This window comes from Adiantum capillus-veneris, chromosome 2 (assembly GCF_014529385.1).
Source record: "Adiantum capillus-veneris isolate H3 chromosome 2, ASM1452938v2, whole genome shotgun sequence".
NCBI classification, from domain to species: domain Eukaryota; kingdom Viridiplantae; phylum Streptophyta; class Polypodiopsida; order Polypodiales; family Pteridaceae; genus Adiantum; species Adiantum capillus-veneris.
Genome location: NC_140932.1, coordinates 43,266,195 through 43,293,836, shown reverse-complemented (window position 1 = coordinate 43,293,836; position 27,642 = coordinate 43,266,195). Strand labels below are relative to the sequence as shown.

The following is a 27,642-nucleotide window of genomic DNA, read 5'->3' as shown; positions in this document are numbered from 1 at the left end:
ATTTTAGATTAAGATCCTTGAGTTATAAACCCTTAATTCATAATTTCTTTTAATTTTCTATTCAAATAAGACCTTAAGAAAACAACGAATCTCATGGAAGTTTAAGGTTTTGTCTCTACGTAAGTTTCAAGTTATCCCCGACTTCGATGAATCCCATTTTGGTCCCTTTTCATCATTTTCCATCCATGGGGCATGTCCATGGAAGCTTTGGGAGTTTTATGTTCAAGCAACACGATCACAACATCTGTGAAGCTATCCCCTTACTATCCCCTTCGAATTTGCAAAACAACTTGAAAGCAGACAAACTTGAAATGAACAATGCATATGCTTTCTATAATGAATTTTTTCTTTGGTGTGATCTATGTGTGGTACTCACAAAACATTCGAAATGCACCAACTTACAACCTTGGGAAACTAATCAAAACTTCCTTTGAGTGCTTATGCAAGAGTAAAAAACTTCTATGCATGGTAGTGTAAAATGGAAAAGTTCCTAAGAGTGGACTTGCTAGTGTATCGTAAAATATGCACGTAAGAGTGTATGAATGATTAACAAATTCTTCTTTAGGAAGGGATTTAGGCGTACCTTTACTACCGTGGAGAGGATTAATCAAGTGGCTTAAGGTTTTGGAACCTTAATGTGTAGATAGTAGGGTCTTCTCCTTGCTTTGGAAGAGTAATGACAAGTGTAATGACGTGGCCGTATCTTTTCTGATTCCCTTTTCTTGAAAACCACCAATTTGGCTATGGGAATAGAAAGAGATGAAGAAAATTCAAGTTATGGAATGCTTGTAGGTTAAGAGAGAGAAGGTGAAGATGGTAATGGTAAATTGGATTATGGTTATGGATTCTGTTGAGGAGAGAAGTTTGTGTAGGGTGTGTATGAAGAAGGAGGATTAGCTATGGCTTTCATAGCTCACTATCAAGCTTGAAATTTCAAAGTGTGTAGAGAAATGAAGTGAAGTGAAGCATAGCAAAGTGTAGCGAAGTGTTCAATGAGTAGGGAAGGCGTCCTTTTAAGCTTCATTTTGATAAGTCCCTTAACTTATCTTGATAAGTTACTTAAATTACATATCTTTATATCCTTTGTTTCTTTTCAAAGCTTCTCTAACAAACTACTTATACAAGAAGTTATTTTTCCTACAAGAAGCTATTTTTCAACAAGTGCCTTCTTCAACAAGTTACTTTTTTACCTTACCCTATTCTTTCTTTGTTTTCTTATGCAATTTTGTTTTCTTTTCTTGAGATAAAAATAATATCCCATGCATTGGTTATATCTACATTCCCCTGGTGAAAACCGAAAGTGTCTCATGGATAGCTTTGCATTGATTATATCCATATTCCCATTGTTAAAACCAAAAGCGTCTCGTAGGTAGCAAGGGTGCTTTACTTGATTGTATTCAAAAAGTCAACGGCTTATATATTTCAGCAAGAGTAAGGGCTAAGAGGAGGACCTTACAAACTCCCCATTAAAAAGAAAGAGATACCCTCAGCTCGAAATAAATAAGGAAGCTGGGAAATCTTCATTCGCATGTTACACTTTCAACTTCTGGGTAACGCTACCCTTCCTTAGCTGGCTAGCGTATATAAAGTGCACTATATTTTCATTTCTTCCAGTATTATTCCCTTTGTCTTTCACTTTTCTTTCCATTCCTTGTCAAAATTCCTTAGGTTTGTCTCTTTACTCATTATCTTACATTACGGACCGGTGGCGGGATGTCACTGCCACAAACCCATGAGTCAATACCGAGCGAGTGGGGGAGCTATCGAATTCCATCTTCCACTGACTCGCTTGGTATTGAACCATGTCTTAATGGTAGTGAGCCATTTAATGAACCAAGCGTGACTTATAAAGAAAAACTTGACGACTGCCGCGAAGACATGGGTCAATAACGAGCGAGTAATACCACTATCCAATTCCATAAGCCACTGTCTCGCTTGGTATTGACCCATGTATCGGTAGAGACCCATTTAATGAACCAAACGTGAATTTTAAAGAGCATGAGAATTACCACAAAGCAACGTTGACGACCTTATTTGTTGCATTGGAGTTGGTGAAACTGCGCATGCACAGGAAGTCTTGTTGATCGAGGTTGAAAATGCATGCCTCCTCTGACCTTCCAAGCACCAGTATTTGTGCATGCAGAGGAGCTGCGCTCAACACAACTCTCAACTCCTCTTCATTCTCTTCGGTTATTTGCTCTAAAATAATTAACTCATATGATATGTTGGATGGCCCTTGTGATGCAGAGCCTTGCCCTTGCCTTTCTTGAGCTGGCTCCCTGGCTGCCTCAAGCTCCTCCCTAACAGCCGTAGGGTCCTCCCTAATAGGCACAGGCTCCGGATCATTTTCCTTCAATATTGGTTCCTCCATAAATGCCTCAGGGTCCACCCTGGCCTGCTCTTGCCCCTCATCAGCCCTTACTGGTTGTAGATCCTCCATGACTTGCTCATTTTGGTGTCTAGCTGGCTCCTCGATAACTATCTCTGTTTCTTCCATGATTGCCTCGGGGTCCACTCTGGCTTGCTCATGCCCCTCTGCAGCTATCTCAGCCTGTCCATTAGTGTCGTTTCTCTCGACCCGTGATCGGGTCCTTCTGCTGTTTGTTTCAGCCTTAGACGGCTTTGTCTGTCGGATGGAGAGGGGGGATGTTGAGAATATCTATGGTTCTACTATCCCGGATATGCATTGGCTGAAGCATCCCATCGTAGCGGGAACGCAGCCTCCGAAGAGTATCAAAATCCCATGGCATGATAGTAACGCGGTGTGAATGGGCAGCCAGGATATATCCATCATTGAAGAATTCAACGAGGTAGTCTTCTGCAATTTCTTAAAGGTAGAGTAGTGCACTGTTGGCCCATCGCATGCTGACTCTCCACTGCTTGCAAATCTCCCGCACTACTCGCTAGAAAGGGAGATGTGGAATAGCAGGTTGAACGTGTCGTTCTATCCTACAGCTCTTGCAGTACACCTCTGTGCGCCTCATATCGGTGTCTTCTTGCTTGAGCATTCAAAGATTCACCTATTGCCCTCCTAGTCGTGGCCTTTACACGAGGCATCTCTACAAATAGCATAACACAAAAAGACAATTCATTGTCAGCACAAGGGACTTCAGCTTTCACAAAAGGTCAGTACCAAGCAAACAGGTGTGTTGAAAAGAGTTTTCCTTCCCTTATTCGCTTGGTAGTGACCTAAGAAAATAGTAATAGCATACATCACTTATATTTTTTGAGGTCAGTACCAAGCGATCAGGTGCATTGGAAAGAGTTTGCCTTCCCTTATTCGCTCGGTAGTGACCTCAGAAAATAGTAATAGCAGACATCACCTATATTTTCTAAGGTCAGTACCAAGCGAGCAGGTGCATCGAAAAGAGTTTGCCTTCCCTTATTCGCTCCGTAGTGACCTCAGAAAATAGTAATAGCAGACGTCACCTATATTTTCTGAGGTCAATACCATGCGAACAGGTGCTTCGAAAAGAGTTTGCCTTCCCTTATTCACTGGGTAGTGACCTCAGGAAATAGTAATAGCAGACCTCACTTATATTTTTTTAGGTCAGTACCAAGCAAATAGGTGCGTCGGAAAGAGTTTGCCTTCCCTTATTCGCTTAGTAGTGACCTCAAAAAATAGTAATAGCAGACATCACTTATATTTTTTGAGGTCGGTACCAAGCGAGCAGGTGCATTGGAAAGAGTTTGCCTTCCCTTTTTCGCTCGGTAGTGACCTCAAAAAATAGTAATAGCAGACGTCACTTATATTTTTTGAGGTCAGTACCAAGCGAACAGGTGCATCGGAAAGAGTTTGCCTTCCCTTATTCGCTTGATAGTGACCTCAGAAAAGTGTAATAGCAAGCAAACAGGTTTGCATCCCCTGCAACAAAATACCAATGTGAAGGAGACGCATGGCGGTACCACCCCTCACAGACCACTCATCAGCCAAAACCTAGGCTCTGCTATTCACGCATGTCCATCTAGTCTATTTAACCAGCAGTTTTTTCAGAACATCCCTCAGGGTTTCATAGAACAACTACAAGAAGCTTAGGATAGTGGTGATTCCTTTCCAAGGTATACTCCCGCAGCACCAGAGCAGGACCGCATCCGGGCCCTCCTCAGGAGGTCCACCCTTGGCCCTCCCCCGATGTTACCCTTAATGTTCCCGACCAACACAGTCTGGGAGTGGCTGCTGTCAACACGGGAGTCAATTCTCGAGGTAAGCCACTAGTAATTCTTTCCTTTCTGCTCCCAATTTCCAATCTCCTAGTTTGAAGATCTTATTTGCTAAATGCTCTGTGCAAGATGCTAGCCTGAAGTTGGAACAAATGCTGATCGCCAGGCACAAAGTTTCAATCCTCAAAGACTCTCTGGAAGCAAGAAGGCCTGAAGATCTGCAGTGATTGCTCGCCGAGAATGGCTCTTTAGAAGCTATCTATAATTGGCTATAGGAGATAAAGGATGAAGTGCTTGAGCTAGCAAGTAAATATGAGAAAGCCATTAACTTTGCCGATAGGCTTCAGTAAGAGATAGTCTGGCTGTGAAGGAAAAGGACTACATGGTTATTGCGAACCCGAAACCCTCGAAAATTAGTAGGCCACTCTTTGTAAAGTCTGAAACTTGGCCTTTGCGCCTGTCCGTAGTGTTTTCTAACTCAAAAACCCCTACATGGCTGTTAAGTTGTAATTTTTCTTCTCCCTTATAAATTCAAAATGCGTATTTGGTTTAAAAAAACCCTAAACCGGCAACAAACGGGGTTTACCTTCCCCTTATTTGCTTAGTATTGACCTTGTACTAGCAGACATCACTTATATTTTCCGAGGTCAGTACCAAGGAAAAAGGGGCATTGAACAAAGTGGCCTTCCCTTTTTCTCTTGGTACTGACCAAGGAAAAGTGTAAAAGCAAACATCCTATAGTAAAGACGATGGTCAGTACCAAGCGAACAGGTGCAGCAAATAGGGTTTACCTTCCCTTATTTGCTTGGTACTGACTACACAAAATACAAGTGCACAAAAGGGTAGTAAGTAGCATACCTCTTCACTGTGTGTAGAGTTCTGCGTCACTAAAGCACTGCAGAACAGGAGTAAGAGAAGGATGCGCGAGAGTAATAGGTGATGTGCAAAAAGAATTGGGATGATTTGTTGCTTACCATGTAGCGTCGATGGGGGTCGAGTTAATTCAAATGATGGGTAGTAGAGGACGCGAAAAGAGACAGAATAGTTGAAATGTTTGGCGGGGTTACTGCCTCTAAACTTAGAATGCTTACCTCAACGAGGGTGAAAACTTCACTTATGCACAAGATTGTGTTGGTAAATCGTACTGCATGGGAATCTGAGAACATTTATTATTGGTTGTCCTTGTGAGTGCAGCCCACATGCCTTTTGGAGTGTCCGTTTAGGGTCCGACAGACGCCAATCGCCCTTGCAGTCGCCATCTCCATCTTCAGTGGAACAAACAAATCGCCGTTGCCTTTGCCTTTTCTGTTATAGAAATGATATTTATGATTTATTGCAGTTGATAGGTGGAAAAGACTAGACCGAGCTAGGTCTATGAGAATGGAAATATATATTGTACATTTTATTATCCAAGTGCTCTTTATGAGGTTTGGCCATGTATGACCGGCTAGCCAGTTTGTACTCACTTTGACCATTCAAGAATCTATAAATTAAATACGTGCAAGAGGGAAATGGTCACTCTTGCACGGGGGGAGATTGCACCCAGTGTCTGCGTTTCTCTTCTCATCTCTCCTCTCTTCTCTCTCGCCTTGCCGACATAGCACTCCGCTCTAGGAGGTGCGCCTGCACGTGCTCCCTCAATCTCTCTCGCTCTCTATCTCTCTCTCTTCGTGTATCTTGCGAACATGCGACCACGTGATTGTGCCAGGTATGCCGATTAGTCTGTTTTATGTTGTTTATTGTGTTATTTTGGGTATTTTGCAGAGCAGACACACATCCGTCTGTAGCAGTGGTATCAGAGCTAAGACTACATCCTCGGATTTGCAACCATCATGGCTATGGAGAAGACAAATCACAGCTAAGTCATGTTTCTTTTCAAACTTCTTTCTTCATATTTACCTTTGAATACAAGATGCATGTGTATAATTTATTTGATTAGATTGTTTGTTTTCCTAATCACGTGCGTTATATTATCCGACGAGAATTATTTTAACCATGTATATCAAGCTATGTATGAAATTCAAGGAAGTAAATACAGTAGAGAAGAATTAGGTCATTTTTAATGTCGTAAGAATAGTCCACAGAGACCTAGTCAGATATCTTTTTGAGAAGAGCTGAACTCGAGACTTGTTACTCCTGGGGGAATTTGGATAACCATTCCTCCCATGATTGCGAAGAAAAAGAGGGGGTGCTACATACATAAATAGGTTTATAACACCTGAGGGATGTTAATACATAATATTAGCTATCACATAGTAATAAAGCATATTGTTTGAGTTTTGGTGGGCTCGAGTTAAGCGTGATCGTCAAAGTCGTAGTCAGTAGTGCACGACAGGGACGACAACATCGTCGTCCCCCACCCTAGTCCATCGGCTTGGTGGTCCTCCAACCTTGGTACCCTCAGCAACATACAAAGCAGCACACTAATTCTTAGAGTTGTAAGCTGATTCTGTCAACCTAGAGCACTTCAATTGTTGTTCTTTTTTTTTCCTGCACAATATGCAGTCCAACGCCAATGCCACGCATATTTTTATTTTCTCTCAGTCTCTACTGGATCACCAACGCCAGGCACATTTTGAGTGACGCACTGACGCCTACGTCTATGCATGCATACTAGCACTCAACCAGAAAACTTGAACACACACACTGGATAGAGATAACTTGGGAGAAGTCATGCAGCGCAATTGACATACAGTAAGTGACAAAGAGAAAAAAAATGAGATTTTGACAGATAGGCTGCCTCCATGCAAGAGAGAGAGAGTGTCTGACCAAGGCGACAAAGTAGCGCTAACTACCTTTCTCTCTCTTCCTTTCTCTCGCAGCTTGGTTTTGCTTGTGGCGACAGTCTCTCTCTGGCCACCAACCACTTTCAGCCTCTCTCTCTCTCTCTCTCCTCACAAATGCAGACGGTAGGATAGACCACGTTTATCAGAGGCCACAAATCAATCATTGTACCCATGTAGCATATTTTTGTAGCTACACATCTCATTGCACGCAAAGGCGGCCACCTTCAGTGTTCTGTCTAGACAGCTGTCCTTAGCCACCGAATGTTGTACCCAATGGCGGTGGACACCATTATCATGCATACCAATAAGATCAGCTGCCAACTCCTTTTCCACTTCAGTTCGCACAGAGCCCAGACCACCACCCACTACATCGAATTACAGTCCAACTGCCCCCTCCCTCCCTTGCGCATCCAGAACAATAGCATCTCTCTCTTCCTTCCTACCAACTAGCCCTCTTCCTCTCCTACCGCCGCAGCTCAACTCTCTATGTCCTCGTTCTCAAGCCACACATGTAGAGACAGCATTGAACTTTGCATCTACTGTTGTGTGTGTGCACACCTTCCCCTCCCCTTCCTTCTTCGTCTCTTAAGATCTGTGCATCTCCTCTTCTCTCTCATGCAGGGATCGGCTTGCAATTCTGCAGATCTTGGGAGGTGCACACACATACTTTGAAGCTGGGCTCGTTACCTTCTTGGCTAGGTTTGATGCAGGGCCATGGATCTGTTTCCTGTTGCAATGTGTATGTTGTTGTCCTGCAATCCATCGCCCCGCTGATGTCGTATTCCAAATATGGAGAGTCACAATCCGCCAATGTCTACTTGGAGAGGCACTTCATCAATACCGGAGGTCCTTATTAGCTTATGATCCGACAAAGCATCATGAATGAGGCAGTGTGGATCGCACTCAGGCAACCCAGCCTCAACGAGGTGCCATCTTATAACTTCATCTTCAAGCTGGATGTCCATCCTGCCGCGCTAGAGTTTGTGCTTGATTCGATCTTATTCCCTGAAGAAAGGGTTGCGAGGACGGAGAAGCACGATTAACGATAGAGTACGCCTACCTACAACAACGAACATTGACGCAACTCTACAACGACCGCTGCAATACTTTTTGCGACACCGCCCATTGTGGAGCACCATCACGCATTCACGACAATGGTGATGATGATTTTAGCATGCAGATTTTAGGCTTTGACTTAGTTTCACACTTCACTTCGTTTTATTTTATACCCACATATTGTCGTTAGCTCCATCGAGATTGTATCATATGTAATTTTGGCCTTTCAAGGCGTTTAATGTAAAAATTTATTTCATTTTATTTCTCGCTCTCCCCCTCATCTATTGCATCTGACCCCCCCCCACGACAGTGCCAGAAGTACACACTGACGAAGCTCTGGAGCGACCATTGCAATACTTTTCTCAGACGACGCCCAATGCACACCATCCTCAGGCATTGACACCGACGCTGATGCTGAATTTTTTTTCTCTTTCTCAGTCTTTTGTTGTACTTCATTTTATTTTGTACCTAGACATTGTATTGGATCCATATGGATTGTCTCAATTTGGTCGTATAAGCTTTTTGCAGATGGTTATTACATTAAGAAAGTCATGGTGTCCTTTATAAGCATATGTGCTTGCATCTTTGATCGTCAACTCCAGCGTTCTGTTGTTGCATATTTTAGATGTGGTAGCATAAACAAATTTAAAATAATAATAATCATAATAATACAAATCATCACCTTACGTAGGTTCCATGACTATCATTGGCCAATTCAAAAATTGACGACCATATTAAAAGTAGAGACGATAATCATGATCCCAAACCTTGGTTGATGAATTCGGATACTCCTCGATTGCAAGGTATCCACGGGGTTGCGCAATTTGGGACGATTAGCCTCATCGACACAACACGATATTGAATTGTATCAAATCATTATTATAATTTTGGCTAGGCAATTATAATTTTCTCATTACTGGTTTTTGCATAATGTATTTGTTACTCATTTCTCTGCTTGCCGCATGTAGTAAGAATAAAAATAAAAGTGGATGCAATTAAATTTCTACACGCCTTGGGTCACATTAAGGCAAAGAATCCTTCCACATTACTGATAGGTCCTTTGCTTTTATCTCGTATAAATAGTCAAAATTTTCTAACTATGTACAATTCGTAAACCTTAACGCAAGGACAGCCTTAACCAATACCTTGTGCTAATTGCCCAACACCACCCCATTTTAATATTGTTTGATTTTGACCAATGCAGGTAGCAATATTGCAATTTTGTGTGCTTATTTTCTAGAATTCTCACACTCTCACCTAGCACATGCGCTGAGTATTCTAACAATATAAATTGAACCGTTTGGTTTCTGATTTCAAGTATGTATTGAGACACAAATGATGGGATAGCAAATGGTGTTTTCAAGAACAGAATTTCAAGTAGTACAAGAGTTACATTGCTCAACACATGGCTTAAAATACTACAAGAACCTCATGCTTTCCACACACAGAGATACGTACACATTTTGATGCAAAATATCCTTCAGGTATGTACATCACATACATCATTCCTCTTTTCATATTTCATTTCTCTCCATTGTGTTCTATGTTGAATACTCAAACACTGCTAAGGACATGGCTTCTCACTGTATTGGAAAGAATTTTTATTGAGATGATTTGTCAATAAGCTATGAAGCTACTCATGTGAGCTAAGATGCTATGGGATAGTAAACAACAGTTTGTAAGTACCCTCCTACTCCAACATGCTCCAAATTGGTCTTACACCTGTGAAAATTGTTTTATTTTTATGTCTAGCCTAGTCCATTGGTCACGCACACACAGATTCATCGATTTAGGCAGTGTGTAAATACTCATCTTGGTGCAGATTCGCCGATTTAGGCAGCACATGGATACATTCCAAATTCTTACTTTTAAAACAATATCAAATGCAGATTCGCCGATTTAGGCAGCATTAGTGCAGATCCGCCGATTTAGGAAGCACATTGATAAATTGCAGATTCATGATTTTTAAACTTATACCAAATGCAGATTCGCCGATTTAGGTAGCATTAGTGCAGATTCGCCAATTTAGGCAGCACATCTTATTGGTGTAGATTCGCCGGTTTAGCCAACACCGATCACAAAATCATGCTGCAGTGGCTGGCCACCACTGCAACTGGTATGATTTTGTTACCCGGGTACATAATAAAAGTGATTTGGATTTGGACTTATAATGTGGAAATTGGAATTGGATTGGGATTTGGTATCTGATGATTATTACAGCAGTATTTATGTGATGAGACTTGACATTATGAGATTAATGATGAGTGTGACCATTGATATCCTGATTAATCAGGGTATGGCATATACTGCTTATTCTAGTGTTATGGGACACTAGAATAGGTAGTATGTGGATGACGGCAGGCATAAGCTAATGTTGTTTAGTTTCATAAATTTCTCTTTTATTATGTGATGTTTTTGACACAACATATTAATCACTGTTTTTGACAAGTACTGTTTGCAGATTTTTATCTTCGCAACTGAGGACAGTTGCTTTCCAACGGAGAGGTATGTTATAGAAATGATATTTTATGATTTATTGTAGTTGATAGGTGGAAAATACTAGAACGAGCTAGGCCTATGCGAATGGAAATATATATTGTACATGTTATTATCCAAGTGCTCTTTATGAGGTTTGGCCATTTATGACCGGCCGGCCAGTTTGTACTCACTTTGAACATTCAAGAATCTATAAATTAAATACGTGCAAGAGGGAAATGGTCACTCTTGCACGGGGGGAGATTGCACCCAGTGTCTGCGTTTCTCTTCTCATCTCTCCTCTCTTCTCTCTCGCCATGCCAACGTAGCACTCCGCTCTAGGAGGTGCGCCTGCATGTGCTCCCTCAATCTCTCTCGCTCTCTGTCTCTCTCTCTCTTTGTGTATCTTGCGAACATGCGACCACGTGATTGTGCCAGGTATGCTGATTAGTATGTTTTATGTTGTTTATTGTGTTATTTCGGGTATTTTGCAGGCAGCCACACATCCGTCTATAGCATTTTCTGCGCTCTTCCCCTTGGCCAGCTCTCCGTTTAGAGTCAGACGCCGATTGCCCTTGCATTCGCCATCTCCATCTCCAAGTAGAACAAAGAGATCGCCATTGCCTTTGCCTTTTCTGCGCTCTTCCCCTTGGCCACCTCTCGTGATCTTGCGTTGAGAGTCAGACGCCGATCCCCCTTGTAGTTGCCATCTCCATCTCCAAGTAGAACAAACAGATCCTCGTTTCCTTTGCCTTTTCTGCGCTCTTCCCCTTGGCCACCTCTCGTGATCCTTCATTGAGCGACCTCCACTGGGTTGAGCCCTTTGCTGCCGCGTCGCCATTGCCATCGCCACCTTCTGGTTCTTGCTATCAGTGGCCTACGACATCACCATCCAACTCGGTGCCATTGGATATTGCAGAGACAGGTTCTTTCTCCCTGCCTCTCTCCCCTTCCTGTGTGTTGTTAATTGTGTCCGCACTGAAGCCACTGCATGAGGGTAAGATTAAAAGTCTCAAACCGCATAGTTGGAATAATTACTCCTTATGTGACCGTGCCTGAGTTTGGGCATAGTGAGTGAGTAGGCCTATATGTCTATCACTGATAACATTAAATGCTCTGTTCTTATCCACCTATTCTGAGTGCTTGGGTCAGAACCAAGCGAATAGGGTCCTTCGAAGACTCTTGGGCCCCCATTCGCTTGGTTCTGACTCAAGTGACGTCACCTTTTATGACATTGGCGTGCAGGACAGAACCGACAAATAGGGCCCTTCAGAGATGCTTGGGCCCCTATTCGCTTAGTTTTGACTCAAGTGACGTGACCTTTTATGACATTAGCGCACGGGACAGAACCAAGTGAATAGGGCTCTTTGGAGATGTTTGGGCCCCTATTCGCTTGGTTTTGACTCAAGTGACGTCACCTTTTATGACATTAGCGCACGGGATAGAACCAAGTGAATAGGGCCCTTCAAGATTCTTGGGACCCTATTTGCTTGGTTCTGACCCAAGTGATGTAACCTTTTATGACATTAGCACATGGGACAGAACCAAGCGAATAGGGCCCTTTGGATATTCTTGGGGCTCATACTCGCTTGGTTCTGACTCAAGTGACGTCACCTCTTATGACATTAGCGCATGGGATAGAACCAAGCGAAGAGAGACCTTAAGGGGTACTCAAGGCTCAATGTTCGCTTGGTTATGACACCAAATAGTTTTGTCTTGATTTTTCTTTCAGTCATGGGGATCATAGTTCTGGAGACAAATGTTGTGAGCAAGGATACATGTGAAGAAAAACTATTCACGTTCTTATACAACGCCCGTGCTCATCACCGTGCACTAGAACTATCAGGAATGTTTAACACTAGGTTGGTAATGGGACACTTTTATGTCCTGGGACATTTTTATGTCCTATGAAGTGACCATTTTCCTTGAATTATGTCAAGAGTTTCAAAATGGATTTTGAGGTGCTATTGGTCTAGAAAGTTGTCTCATGAGCTGAAAAAAACTCGACATTTTTTTGGAATATCAATTCCATCTTTAACCTTGTCCTTGCACAACATTTCACAACCTAAACTGTGTGAAAAAACAGGTCGTTTTTTTGGCTTTTTTCAACTTTCAGCAACTATACCACTCTAGAATTCATGTTTGTGAGGTCTATAATGCTAGAGAACTATCTTTAGTAGTCCTCAACATGTCTTGATGCTTCTAGGGAGAAATAAATGTTAAAGTTGTAAGTTATGACCAAATTACAAAAATTGTCAAATCTTGTTTTTTAGCCAATTTTAGGTCTTCTATGATTTTTTTGGTGACTTTCATGATATCCAAATGCAGTTTTGATTTTCTATGTCGCATATTGTAACATAAAGCTAATATTCCTTGAGTTTTGGGGCACCTAATACCCTATTTTGCATAGTAGACAACGATGGTTGATTTTTTCAATTATAGAAGAAAATGAAACATTCTAGTATATCAAGTATAGCTTTTTCAATATTGTTAGTTTCTTGTGACAACTACATGCATTTTGTAGGTAGTAACCATATCTAGTCATAAGGATCAAATTTGGATAGATATTGAATAGTTTCTATGGGATTCTACAACTCATAATGTTGAACCCAGTTTTTTCATGTTTGTTGTATTTAGCACTTCATCTTTGTCCCCAAGATTACCCTTGGTAAGAGATGTATTATTCTTTTGACATGCTCCATGGCTCCTTATGAACCTAAAGGACAATAGGAAACTAAGAAAACATGCATATATTATTTGTATTGAGTGTGGCTATAGAAACTTTGATGATAGGTTTGCAGAATGGTAAAAATTCAACTTTTTTGTACCTATTTCTTTTGGCAAAACAAAAAATAGTGAGAAAGAAGCAATCATATGTTCTGATCACCAACCCATTGAAGTTAACTAGGGAATTTATCTCAAGTCCTACAAAAATCCCTAATCTTATTTTTATGCAACAAAACGTAAGAAATGACTGTTTTGATGAAAATGTACTAGTCCATCAACTTTGGAGGCTTGGTGTGACCAAAAGATGAGAAATTTTACAAGTTTCTTATTTTTTACATGTGTAGTAGGCCTTTAACTATAACCTCATGAAAGGATTTTACAAAATGAGTGGATCTACTATGGTTTTGGAGGTTTTTCCCAAAACCCTGAAAGGACACTTTTATGTCCTGGTAGGTTACCAACCTAGTGTTAATGCAGAGTTTTCTATATAGAGGATTATAGATTGCTCATTTGAGTACCTACAAACCCATTTGTAACAGTATGAGGCAGTCACTTGTGACAATTCCATGACAGTTGATGGCATGAGATATGTGCACCCAGTCGACCTTGACCCTGAGAAGATTCCTTCAAGGAGACTGAATCACTCTCTAGAAAAGTGTCCCTCCAATGTAGTGCTTGCACAAGATAGGTGTATGAAGCACTTCAAAAAGTGTAGATTAGTGGAATTATACCACGGGTTTGTCTGTTACTTATACTCGTAGACGGATGGTGAGTCAGAGACTTCCTAGTCAACAACTTTCGGTAGTTGTCCATTGGTGCCGGAGGAAGAGGTAGAGGATGTGGAGGTGCAGTTCAACCCAGAAGAAGAGCGGGTAGAGGTACGAAAGGAGACATTTGATGCGGGCTTAACTCTTGCTTCTCTTGCGGATGCAACAATAGGGTGCAAGCAAGAAAGTCCAAGTAAGGAAGTGACTTTGCCTCTGAATTGTGCTCCTAGCTTTGCTATGGCGGGTGACACTCACTATGTTCTGCTCATAGATATCATGCATGAGCTCAATATACAGGAGGACTACTGCCTAGCTACAATTGCAAATTTTTGTGAGGCATACATGGGGTTTATGGATGATGATGGAGTGGACCAACATCTTATTGCTGACACAACTGTCCGTGACTCACAGTTCACTTCAGGGTGGCAACTGATCAAAGATGCATTCAATGAAGCGAAGTCCGGAGAGGCCAATTTGCCAATAGATGAGCAGTTTGAATCGACAACAAAACAACTCAGCTTGGAAAACATGGGTAGGCCCGTGGCACCGAGAGATCAGGTAATGAATAGTCAGTCTATTCACTTGTGGGGGAGGTCGATGCTGGAAATGAACGAGAATCAGATGGTAACTTTTGTCGTGCATTCAAATGGTATTGGAGGTGGCCCAGTGATAAAATATCATGATAAACTTTTTTGTTGACATGTGCTAGTGTATGACGATAGTTTTCTTAGAAGAGCAGGAGGCTCACGGCAAGGGCTTGTCACTGGAGTCCAAGGCAAGGATGCATGCAGCGTTGTCTCACTACATCGGGCATTTCAACCACAAAAGGGTTTGTAGAAACAATTCAAGTACCTGGCAATTTTTTCATCTCACTTACGGCCCATAAATTCATTACAATTTTTATGTAGATCATAATATACCACAAGGAATACTCTGATGACAATGCAAAGTTCCCACTGTTTGCAATGAAAGTTATTACAAGATTGTGTGGTGGGCACCCCCTCCCACTAAACGTAGAAAGACTAATTCTAATTGAGAAACAGTTTGCTCTACGCATATTTGGTATTGGGTATGGGTGCCAAGCACTCAAATCCCCCTATTTCATGTCCTACACAGCTCAGGCTCTGACTGCAGGGGTTGAGGACCCGGAAATCTTAGATCCATACAACAAGCGGTTGTTTTTGAGGGAAAGAAGATGCCTGATGCCCGTCGTGATGCTCCATCAACAGAGGAACGAGCTTGTCTACAGAGCTTTCACATCGAAGAGGTACAAAGTGAGGAAGAAGGAGGTGCATCGAAGAGGATAAAAATGATGGGCTCAGGTCCATTTTCTCCCGCTCCTGACTTGTGACCGTCGCCACCTCGCATGGCGCTCCGCCACATTTGAAGCTCCCCAAGCCATCTGTTTCTTCTCTTTGCGGATGTGTTGTAAAGACCGTGTAATTTCTGAACTCTTAAGAAGTTCCTTTGCCTTTCTCTATGAATTAGTCGTCTATAAGTCCATTGGTGTAACTCTAACAGGCTATTGGCCTTATCTTTTCCTCCCCCATGTCTAGTGTGCTTAAAATAACCTATTCTTGCCATGTAGTGGGTTTTTTCCATGCCTTGTGTGGACCATATTGATAATGAGCCGTATGTCTTGGCAAAATATGGACCATGGTTGAACAATATGTGCTGCATTGAAATAAAACAAAATGGTCAATAGAGTACAATTTAAAATTTTGTTTTGTATACGTAGAATGCCAACCCACCATGTAATGTGTGATATGTTGCCCACCCCACCTTGTAAGGTAAGCCTTTTTCCAATCCAATAAGGCTGCTTAAATGATGTGAGCTTACTTTGGTCCCAAGAATGCTGCTCAACGTAGTGGAAAATTTTATCTAGTGATTTCCACACGTTTGCCTTGTGATTCTGGATTGCCCCACCACCAGCATTGTCTTTAACCACTTTATGTAACTGTTTCCATTTGTTGAATAGGTTTCTCCTTTCTTCTCTATTTGAATCTTTGAGGCTAAACCCAAGAAACCTTCTTGCCTTCACTCCGCCTATCGATGCTTTCCTCACTACCTTGTACCGACTTTGAGACATCTTAGGGTCCTCTTCAATTTTGACATTGCCTCCATGCAAATAAATGTCTGAGAGCACTCCCTCTAATGCTTTGATCACTCTTTTCGACTCACTCTTTGGCTTTAATGTCCATGCAAAACATATGTAAAAATGAACCACCTTTTCAATTATTCGACATAGTGCATGAATTGTACAGACGTGAACTCTACTCAGAGGAATTAATATCAAGCATTGGTTTAAAAGTTTTATCTTGAAGATGTCTGTTGGGAGCTCTATTCCATTGCACACTCTCAAGAGATTGTGCATCAGCCATGCAATATAAGCATGGATTTGCCATAGCTGCTCCGCGTGTTATGTTGTACATACACTTAAGAGTCTTTAAGTCAATTGCTATGTGCCATTCCACTGTGTAGTCACCAAATCCTTCCACTGAAAGAACGGCTCCGTTTCTTTGTTCACTGATGATAGAAAGAATTTGGGTTTGACTAAAAACCCAATTGAGGATTTCAAAAATTTCCTTATCAACCTGCAGTGAAAAACGAAAACACAAAATCAACAACCAAATAATCAATGTTTTTGTTATCATAGAGTGAACGAAGTATACCTAAAATGATCCTAGAGTTAGAATGTTGTTTTCGGATTGCACCCTGAAGTATCGTGGATCCTCTTTTGTTATTGATGGATCCAGAGCTTTGTTCATGAGGGTAATGGTGACTCTCTCCAGCTTCTTGTTCTTCAGGACCTCGCACTCATTGAGCTTCAAAACAAACTTGAGAACCCCACCGCACTCCTCTCGACTGATGTCAAAGAAGTGAACTACATAAGTTTGCAATGCTTCAAGATCAACGAAGAGGTTGTTGTGCTCGTTAAACTGCACCTCTCTGCCTCCCTTGCCTAAAAACGTTGCTTCAATATGGAATGGTGACCCAAGTTTCTCAAACACCTCATCGTTTACGTATCGGCGACATCAGCCTTTTCATGTGATGGATTTGGCAGCAATGATCCTCTCTATAGTTTATTTTGAGACTTTCTAGCTAATGCTTTGAAGAGTGCCTTGTATCCCATCTACGAGATGCCATTCTCATCAAGTATTGCTTGCACTTCCATTGGTTCCGACTGATTCTCGTTCATGAAGGAGGTAAAGAGCCTCCCTTTCAGCTTATGAAATTTTTCCTGAGTTATCATCTCTTCAACTACTTCTTTTGGAACTAGACGATTGTAATGCACTCCGGCATTCAAGCCTGCACCATTCGAGTTTGGATGCAGTAAAGACGTGCCAAAAAAGCACCATGCGTTATGATCATGTATAGGAAAGTGTATCCATTTCTTAGTGAAGCACATTGAAGAAACAAACTTCGAGTTACCTTAAAGCTCGTGTTCATTTTTTCATGCCACGACTACCAACCTTCATGTTCTCAATGTTGCACAGATATCGTTTTCTTTTATGACTACCAAGCACGATGTCTTTCTCTCGCAAACTTGTGATCTTCTTCTCAAGGCCTTGGATTGTCTCTCTGTTTGATGAAATCTTTTGAGAGCATGCTTCATTAAGTTTCTTCAGCTGCATGTTCTCCATCTCCAGGAAGTTTCTTTGCCTTTCCGCATTCAATCCTCTCATTTCCAAATGTTCAGTGTATCCCAATAGCCCATCCTTGCCATCGCCTGTGAAATGTAAGAGGTTACTGATATTAGCAAAGGGAGGTGGTGCATTTGTTGTAGGATCCTTTGGGTAAATAGACCCATCAGTCCACAAATCCAAATGATATTCCTTGTTTGTCCTTCTAAGTTCCTTCTCCCATTGAGATCAGAAAGACTCCCTCCTACGTTTCTGCAACGGTGCGTACTCTTGCAATACATCAACATGAAGATTATGTGTGTTCTTTCTTTGGGTAAATGTTAAAGATGAAGGGGCTGAGGATTGCAAGTTCAAATTAGTGTTTTCATCAGAAAAGAAGCGTTCTCCATTCCTAGAGATGATAGAGAAAAAGACGGAGACTCGAAACTCATGAAATATTTCAGGTTTTGGGAGGGAAGGCCATATTCTCAAGTTTAGAGTTGATAGAGTTCGTGTGGCTTATGTGTCTGGAGGGAACGCTTGTAAGTTGGCATTTCAAATCATTAGTCATATGGTTAGTTGGATTCTTGACAAGAGAACGAAGGATAAGAATGATAAAGACGGCGGCTACCTACCAAAGAATGTCATTTTGGATTTTTGTTGCGCACAAAAGCATCACATAAAATGCACAATTTAACATTTCATTTTCTCTCTTGAAGCCGACGTGGCACTTATTACAGGGCCCAAAAGTGAGTCCAACTCTTTCCTAATGTTTGCTGTTTGAACCCTTTGGCTACAAGTCTAGCCTTGTACTTTGGTTTGGATCAGATGAGGTAAACTTCTTCTTGTAAACCCATTTGGAAGGTAAAGCTTTTGCATCATTTGGAAGTCCTACCAAGTCCCAAGTGTCATTAGCCAAAATCGAGTTATACTCAAATTCTATAGCCTGCTCCCACTCCACCACACCCCTTTGCATATCACTGGAAAAATACGCATCACCAACCTTCTTGCCTTCGAGATATTTCCTACGAATCTCCTCGGTAAACAGACTCCCAAGGACGTCATTGTACACAAGACTAGTACTAGGTTCTGAGTTGCTAATCGCAGTACAGAATGTATCCCAAGACGAGGGTAAACTGCATAACAAGAAGATACATTTGATTTCCTCATCGAAGACCAAACCCTGAGTGGTCAACTGAGTGAAAATGATATTGAACTCATTAATGTGAGTAGAAATAGTGCCCTCTTCCTTCATATAGAGATCAAACATCTTCTTCATCAAGAAAACTTTATCAGTGGCACTTTTTTTCTCATAACCGGAGCACAATTTATCCCATACATATCTAGCAATCCTTTTTCCAACTATAGTAAAGTACACTGATTCGGCCAAATGCAAACGGCGGGTAGATTTGGCCTTAGCATCAAGTCTTTCCCACTCAACATTTGTATACTCGCCCTCTAGGTGCTCTATGATAGGATCCACCTGTTCTTTTTATATGAGAACATCTTGAATCTGCTCTTTCCAGATAGCAAAATTTGTCCCATCAAATTTCTGGATATTGTAAAAATCCTTCTCACTACTAGATGACATGGCTACAAGCTAAAGATAATATGGCAATAAACACTGGTAATCCTTTAAAAAATCGGCAAAGTATTCCCAAAAAACTAAGAGAATCGCAATCCAAAATTGTCACAAGAGATCAGTAACGCATCAAAAGTAATGCTCTTAGAGCATACGACAGGCGCATCAACCACTAACTATGCATAAAAAGTCACAAAACTGACCCAAGATTGTCAGCACGATGTCAAATGCACCTAGCCCTCTCTATACATGTCCTACGACGAGGCCACAAAAAGGGGTACTCTAGGAACCTGTATCACCCAAAGGATCTCAAGATTGGAGAATCCCCTAGCTCAAGAAAACCTCATGCTATCCACCCTCACAAAAGGTTATGCTGACAACAAACCAGCCAAGTCTCAGAAAGGGCCTCCGAACCGAGTCTCAAAAACGGTCAGGACTGCCTAAAACAAGCCAAATCGGCTCCACAAAAGGTACTGATGGCAGTTTCCGCAACTCAACGTACATACACTGTCAACAATACTGCAAAATGTAGTATATGCGCTCAAACAGGCGCCAAACAAAATGTGCAAGCAATAAACAAATCCCTGCGAGAAGTAAAACCACTCTCAAAAGAGCTGAAGCACTATCAAAAGTGTCAAAACAATGCATATGTGCATCAAGTACTCCCACTGAAATCTGTGCTGGTGCAAAACACTGGAACCTGTAAGAAACCTGGATGTCCTGTATGTATGCAAGAACTTATGAGGAAATGGATGCCTGAAAAACCTGAGACAATGTCGATACCGAAAGATGCTCCTAATCAACCCATAAACACCGTCTCAATAGCACATACTAGCCATAAAACCGCTCTATACAATCCCAAAATAGTTTCTGAATAACCTGCACCTGTGTCTTGTACCTATACCTGTACCTGTAGCAAAAGTGGAGTTGAAAAATACAACTCCTGAAGCGTAGCTCGGATGAATCTTTTGACTACACAAACAACTTCGAACGGGGGGTAAAACCTCAGGCCACCTACTTGAAACGCACTGGAAACGCTGAATTTACGGATGCCGCAATTGAAAACCTATTTGCACTTTTGAAAGGGCGTGCATGCACGGACGCACAAACGGCAAGCACAAACCTTTCTCTGATACCAGTTGAAGGTACTGCCGGAAGCGTGTGCGAGTGCAAGTGCGAAAGCACAGAGAGAGAGAGAGAGAGAGAGAGAGAGAGAGAGAGAGAGAGAGAGAGAGAGAGAGAAAGAATGACCTATTGTTGGGTGGAGCGCATAACAATGTTATCATGTTACATCTCATTATTCACTTTGTATTAAAAGATAAGTGTATATGTGGTTACGTTAGTAGATGGGTTAGTAGTAAGTGGGATGTCCCGCCAGTTGGACTGAATCCCAACACATGGAAGCTATGGACCTTCAACTTGTTCCAAGATGAGTGCCAAACAAAAATTGATGAGGATGTGTTCACACGCATGACAAATGCTAGCTTTGTGTTCTCTACACTCTAATGACCACATGAGTTTGCTTGTCAAAGCTAAGAGAAAACAAAATATATTGAGATTTTCCAAAATAGAGGACAAAACTAACCTCAAACCATTGTGAAGTACCCTAGTTGCAAAGCTAAGAGAAAGGCTATGAGGGCTTTGAGAAGGGGGCGCGGGGCGGGGCAGAGAGAGAGAGCGAGAGATTAGCTAGAAAAGTTAAAGTAGAAGAGGTGGAATGTGCAAAAGGAGAGGCCTCATTTTGCCCACGGTTAAGAAGTTTACAATTGTTGCAGCTTGCAGACAATAAAATCTTTATGAATAATTTTAATAATAATGTGGTGTGTGGATCCTTTAGGTTGTGTGTCCGACCAATGTGGGAGGACACTTGGTAGTTCTTGATGCTAGCCATCTTGGAATGTAACCCCGCCCTTTAGTATAAGAAGAGGTGCTCTCCTTTGAGAGAGGACACGCTCATTGGGTCTCAATCTTGCTCTACACTTGGGTACACTACATTGGTGGAGGAGACGGGCACGGGTAGTTAGGGACCTTTCTTGTTTTTCTTGATCTTGCTTTTTGGGGAGGATGGCTGCCTTTGCCTTGGATACTGGGTGAGAACTGGCCAGCATAGCCCGCTGGTTGATGCACACGGACTCTCAGAGCTATTTCGTGTAGCATCATCCGTCGTGTGTTGCTTATCAGATTACCCTTAAGTCATTTCTCGCCAAGGCCACTCTGGTCACCTCGACACTGGTGCAGACCCATCTCTCCACAGGCGATACACTCATGTCTGCTTGCATACAGGCCAGCAAGCTCATTCCTAGCCAGCCAGCGAAACAGAAGCTCTGACACAGGCCTTTCGCTCTGCTATTGGCGTGCGCATCAAGGAAGAAACTGAGATTTTGGAAGGTGAGGTCGTTGAGATCCAAATTGACAGGCCTGCAACGGCAGGTGCTGCTTCCAAGATGGGCAAGCTCACATTGAAGACTACAGATATGGAGACGGTCTACGACTTGGGTACAAAAATGATTGAAGCTCTTGGGAAGGAGAAGGTACAGAGTGGAGATGTCATTGCCATTGATAAAGCTTCTGGGAAGGTCACCAAACTTGGGCGTTCATTTGCACGGTCCAGAGACTATGATGCAATGGGGCCATAGACTAGATTTGTTCAATGCCCGGATGGAGAGCTTCAGAAAGAAAAGAGGTTGTTCATGTTGTTACTCTGCACGAGATTGACGTTATCAACAACAGAACGCAGGGATTCTTGGCGTTGTTCACAGGTGACACAGGCAAAATTCGCTCCGAAGTGCGGGAGCAGATCGATAGCAAGGTTGCAGAATGGAGAGAGGAAGGCAAAGCTGAGATAATTCCTGGAGTTCTTTTCATAGATGAGGTGCACATGCTGGACATTGAGTGCTTCTCTTTTCTCAATCGGGCGCTTGAGAATGAGATGGCCCCTATATTGGTGGTTGCGACGAATAGGGGAATCACAAGGATTCGGGGCACAAATTACAGGTCTCCGCATGGTATACCGATTGATCTTTTGGATCGGTTGCTAATCATCTCTACACAGCCTGCATTCAACGATCTTCGCACAACCCATTCTTTGGAGATATTATGTTGTCTTGGTTTCCAAGAGGTTTTCAAAGGTCCCTATTTTCCGCATGCTAAACGAGACGGGAGTTGCTGCATCTTTGGTGCAGAGGTGCCTAGTCTGTTCATTTGCAAAAGTAGTAATCGAGCTCCATGATTCAGTTTAAGTTTTAAGGTCTCTTTCTCTGTAGTAGTTTTTTCCTAGTCTTTGTCTTACTCGATCACACCGAACCCCTTTATGGAGATGATGTATGTCGCAAAAAATTTCGCACCTAATCCTCAGTCAGTCCTTCCTCGTCTTGTCCATTTCATTGGGATAGCGACCTAATGTTTGCACAAGCGAGATGTATGAGTTCCATGCCTTGATGATGATCGGCATGATGTCGAATCTAGTCCCCCAAGCTCAGTTTCTTAGCCCCTAAGCCGTTGTATGATCACTCCCCCCGGATGAGGCGTTGGAGTTGATCCCTTTGTGTCGAGTACCTTCTCCGTCCAAATTTGTAAAAGATGTTCATCTTTTTCTCCCTAAGGGGGAGGTGTGGTGTGTGGATCCTTTAGGTTGTGTGTCCGACCAATGTGGGAGGACACTTGGTAGTTCTTGATGCTAGCCATCTTGGAATGTAACCCCGCCCTTTAGTATAAGAAGAGGTGCTCTCCTTTGAGAGAGGACACGCTCATTGGGTCTCAATCTTGCTCTACACTTGGGTACACTACAATAAGCACTTGTTTATGTAGTGAGTTATTCCTCTCCCGTTAAACCCTTAAAAGTTTACTTAAAAAATGAAGGGCGGAGCAATCTCGAGTTGAGTTTTTTTTTTGGGGGGGTGCACCTCCTCTTGTATATAAGCAAGCACTTGCGAGCAACATGTTCTCAACACTGAGTTCCTCGTCAGCCTCGCAGGGAACTGTTGCACATTGTCGTGCATTAAGTCAATATCAATATTACTGTTGTGGCTTGCGTTTTGAATAGGAAGCGCGCAATGTGGCCGCCCCAGCTCGACGTTCGCGACTGCTTCTAAAACGGTACGCTTTCGCGATCCAGGGCCACCCCTTCATCGCGGTGGTGGTGGTGACGATGTATCTGCAACTGTTCAGTCTCCTCTCATGAGCCGCCCCAGGCGCTCCACGTTGGCCACTTCTTCCAAGCTGGTGCGTTTTTGCGATGAAGGGCCGCACGAGGAAAGAAGCAGTACCGACGCAGGTGGTGGACATGGTGACGGATCTACAACGGGACCGCCTTGCGAGCTGTTTCGAAGTCCTCGCAAATGCCGGGCAGTCCGGCCGCCTTCGAAGCCAAGCTTTCGAGTTCCTGACGAGGGTCCCATATTTCCAACCCCACGCCACCTCGCCCCTTCCTCTGTGGATGAGGAGGGCGCCCCCGGCGACTACCTACTCGACCACTCGATGGCTACTCCAATTACCGACCCACCTCTGCTCCTCCCGCAGCCTGATCGGTCTTCATGTTGTCATTAATGCGTCTTTAAAGTATAAGTCTTCTGAGATTCCTCTCTCTCTTTCTCTCTCTTTTCTGTCAGTAGTACGCATGATGGCTACTCCCATTTTTATGCATGGCGACTCTCCCTCTGAAAACAACAAAAACAAGGGAAAATTACCAAAATACCCCTCTAATTTGTGGAAATTCTCAATATACCCCTCAAATTTCAAAAATTCCCAGGATACCCTTGTATCTATTTTCGTTAGATTCTTCAAGATTTTCTAATCCTTATTCTTGTTTAACAATTGAGATTGGTTTTTGAGTGCTTACATGTAATTTGTCGCCAATTACCTCGCAAAAAAAAGCGAAATATGTCTAAAAATAATGAAGCAATTCATCTCCAAAGCCTACACAACCGACTCAAATTTTAGTTTTAGCATCCTTTATGGTAGACAATCACTCTTCTTATGAAAAGCTACAAATTTTTTTGTTTTTGGAGAATTTTACTCTCACAATCAAGGGTAATTTGGGAGTTTTGGAAAAGTTGAAGGGCATTTTGGGAATTTATGACAATTTACGGGGGTACTTTGGGAACTTTTAAAATTTGAGGGGTATTTTGGGAATATCCACAAATTAGAGGGGTATTTTGGTAGTTTTTCCTAAAAACGTCTACGCTGCATTGCGTGCAACGTCCCTCGCTCTCTGTCCTTGGTCTGCTTCTTTCCAGGCGCCTCTCTCTCTGTCTCTCTCTCTCTCTCTCTACATCTGTCGAGTGCAACTCGATTTGTCTGCAAGCCTTTGACCTTGGAAGTTTCAAAAGCTCACTAAAAGCCTTCCATGTCATACATCCCATCATGGATGCTCACTAAAATCAACAAATAACAAACTAGTGACTATGGACTCAATCCCTTAAGGACTCGGACTCTTATAGATTGCATCTTGACAAGTCGGATCATGACCAGTGTCTCTCTCTCTCTCTCTCTCTCTCTCTCTCTCTCTCTCTCTCTCTCTGTGTGTGTGTGTGAAAAATTGTGCTTTCTATTTACATTTAATACGATATACTCTCTCTCTCTCTCTGCATTGATACTAGAGATAGGGCCCTGGTTTAAGATCTCAAGCCTATCTCTCTTGTGAGTCTTGTCTCTCTGACTCACACGTAGCCAAGCCAACCTGCAACTAGATGCAACTAGAATTCATGTTGAGAGGAAAATGGTAGAGGCACCATAAAATGTTCAGGTCGAGAGGCCAACATGCTTGGTAGAGTATCATACATTGCTTCTTCTCGCTCACAAATTCTATCTTTGTTGTGTGTCCTTGCCCAAACGTGGGATGCAGAGTCGGGGTGCTCTATGTGGTGGCGTGTAAAGAGGAGGCATGACAACCAAGACGTGGTTGATGGAATTAAGGATTTTTGTGAACGTTTTTTATAAAGTAGAGTCTAGATGCTTTTACACCAAAAACATATGTAACAGGGTTTTCAATCAACGATAGAAATTGTTTATAGTTGCATCTTTTGGACGTTGGTCTTTTCTAGGAGTATGTTGAATATTTGGTAGCACTGAGTTTCTATGGCATGAGAGAGAGAGAGAGAGAGAGAGAGAGAGAGAGACACGCAGCCTCCAACCCATTTACATTAGAAAAAGGCCATCTTTGTTGGTTATATATATCTTGTTCAATGTGTCACTCATGACTAGCTAGCATCATAAGATTTGTTATGACTAATAGCATGTGATTTTAACGCTTTGCATTAGCCAGCCTGACAAAAACACTGAAAGTTTTTAATCTAATCTAGTGTTAAAGACTGAATTTCATGAGTCTTGCCCTCCTTTCAAATTAGGATATTTTCATGAGAACACATAAAGCTTGAAATAATAAATCATACAAAGCTATTTTGAAATTTGGCTTCTGTAGATTGGTATTTTACATTTGTATGGTTTGGAAGCTCTAAAGAAATCAAAATTTGGCATGATGGGGCACACATTCTCCCTTGCAAAACCTAAAAGAACTACATTTTAGTCCAAAATTCAGTCACATTGAAAAAAACATCCAAAGAACAATAAAGAATGGCATAGCTCACAGGCTTGTCATTGAATTGCTAGAGCGTTTGTGACCTCATATGACCCAAGGTTATCAAGCAGTGGCATTGCTGATTTGAGGTTATCTTTCCATGGGATTTGTCTTCGATAGAGGAATCTTGGTGATAACCCCTCACTAGAAGAGGAAAATTCTAGAAGCACTATCAAGACGTGCACAGTGCGGCTAGGAAATCGAGGGCCTCTGATTGTGAGGATTCCGCATTGAACTTTCTAGGCAAAACAAGCATGCCACTTAAAAACACTTGCCATTTGTATATTTCTAAAGAAAATAAGGCAATTATTGAATATTAAGACTATTGTCATACACCAACACCCAATCACCTTCCTCGATAGCTCTAGGTCTGAGCCTATTCCTTTTATCAAATCTGGTCTTATTCTTTAACCTTGCATCTTTCAATTGTGTTCCTACAATCTCAATATCTTAAGGCCTTTCTTCTAGTTGTTGTATGCACACAACAAGAATGTCTTCCCTACTCATTATATTCTCCCAAGGAAATACATTCGATATGGGAATTATGTCCTCAATTGGCATTACATGTTTCTCATCGTACATTGATCAACTCAAAAGTCATATAACTAGTAATTGAGCTATGAGTTGCGGTGCGATCATTCCATAAAGCATAAGGCAATAAACTAGGTCACTCTCCTAGTTTACCTTTCCAAGTCTTAGCTAAATCTTTAATGATAGGAGTATGCCCACATTTTGATTTACCATTCACTTCCGGATTGTATGCAATAGTGAGAGAAAGTTTAATACCTAACCGAGAAAAACATTCCCTCACTTTGTTGGCATCCAACTCTGATACCCCTCTCTATTTTTATTTTCTCAATGCAGTCGTAACGGTGCTAGAGTGCAAACAATAAGGAAAACAAGAACCTCTATAGCCTTGCACACACCACACCATCGGAAGAAAACACTATTAAGCTGCGGAAAACACCTATGTCGAACACCTGTAAAGTTGGGTGGGAAACAGTTCTAACCCAAACCATGATTAAAATTGCTGAAAACCAAGATCATAAAGAAAAATATTGTGTATTGTAGACCTTCATAGAGTATCCATATGCTTGATTCCGACAACAGACGAGAGAGTTACAAGCTCTAGAAGATGGGGTCTCTCTCAAAAGCTCCAAAAAAGCTAGTCTCTGTTCAGAAAAAGGGTGTGCAGGGAATTGCAGCTATTAAAAGGGGAATTTTTTTGGCTCTTATACCAAGGTATTTTCTCTCTTCTCTTAGCTGGCATGGTTCTCTCCTTGGGCACCTTTTAATTGGTCCAATTTTTGCCTTTTTGGGGTCAAAAATGAGTTGTCGGTGACCAGTTGACCAAGGAATGGGGTGGGGGCAAGTGCTCGGGGACCAAAAAAGTGGCCACGCACCTCTCTAGGCAGTGGGAACCCACAATGGGCACTCCCTCTCTCCCCCTACACCCACGAGACCCCGCAAGCAAGGCAAGGAAGCTCCATTAGTCCCTTTCATACACTACAAGAGGTACTTAATATTAGCGACACTCGTAGTGCGACGCTCAAATGTGAAAGCCCATGGCGTCTCTATGGGCGTCCCTAAGTTATAAGTAACTTAGCGACACTCATAGCGATGCCGTCAGGGGTAAAAAAAATAACCGAGAGCGTCCGAAACCTCAAATCTCATATCTGAGTTTTCGGCGCGCGCTCAAGCAAGCAAAGGTAACGTGCTTTCTCTCTCTCTCTCTCTCTTTCTTCTCCACACACACACACACACACACACACACACACGAGGAGAGGAAGGAGAGCCAGGTATGCTCCGTCCCTCTCCTCACTCTCATGTTCCCTTCCCCTCTCTCTCTCTCTCTCTCTCACACACACACACACACACACACACATTGGGT

At 42.3% G+C, this 27,642-nt stretch overlaps 1 pseudogene; it reads left to right on the top strand.

Annotated features, from left to right (window-relative positions):
* The first annotated feature begins 5,846 nt into the window (after positions 1-5,846).
* Positions 5,847-26,356, top strand: LOC147462678 (uncharacterized; annotated as a pseudogene).
* The last annotated feature ends 1,286 nt before the right edge of the window (positions 26,357-27,642 follow it).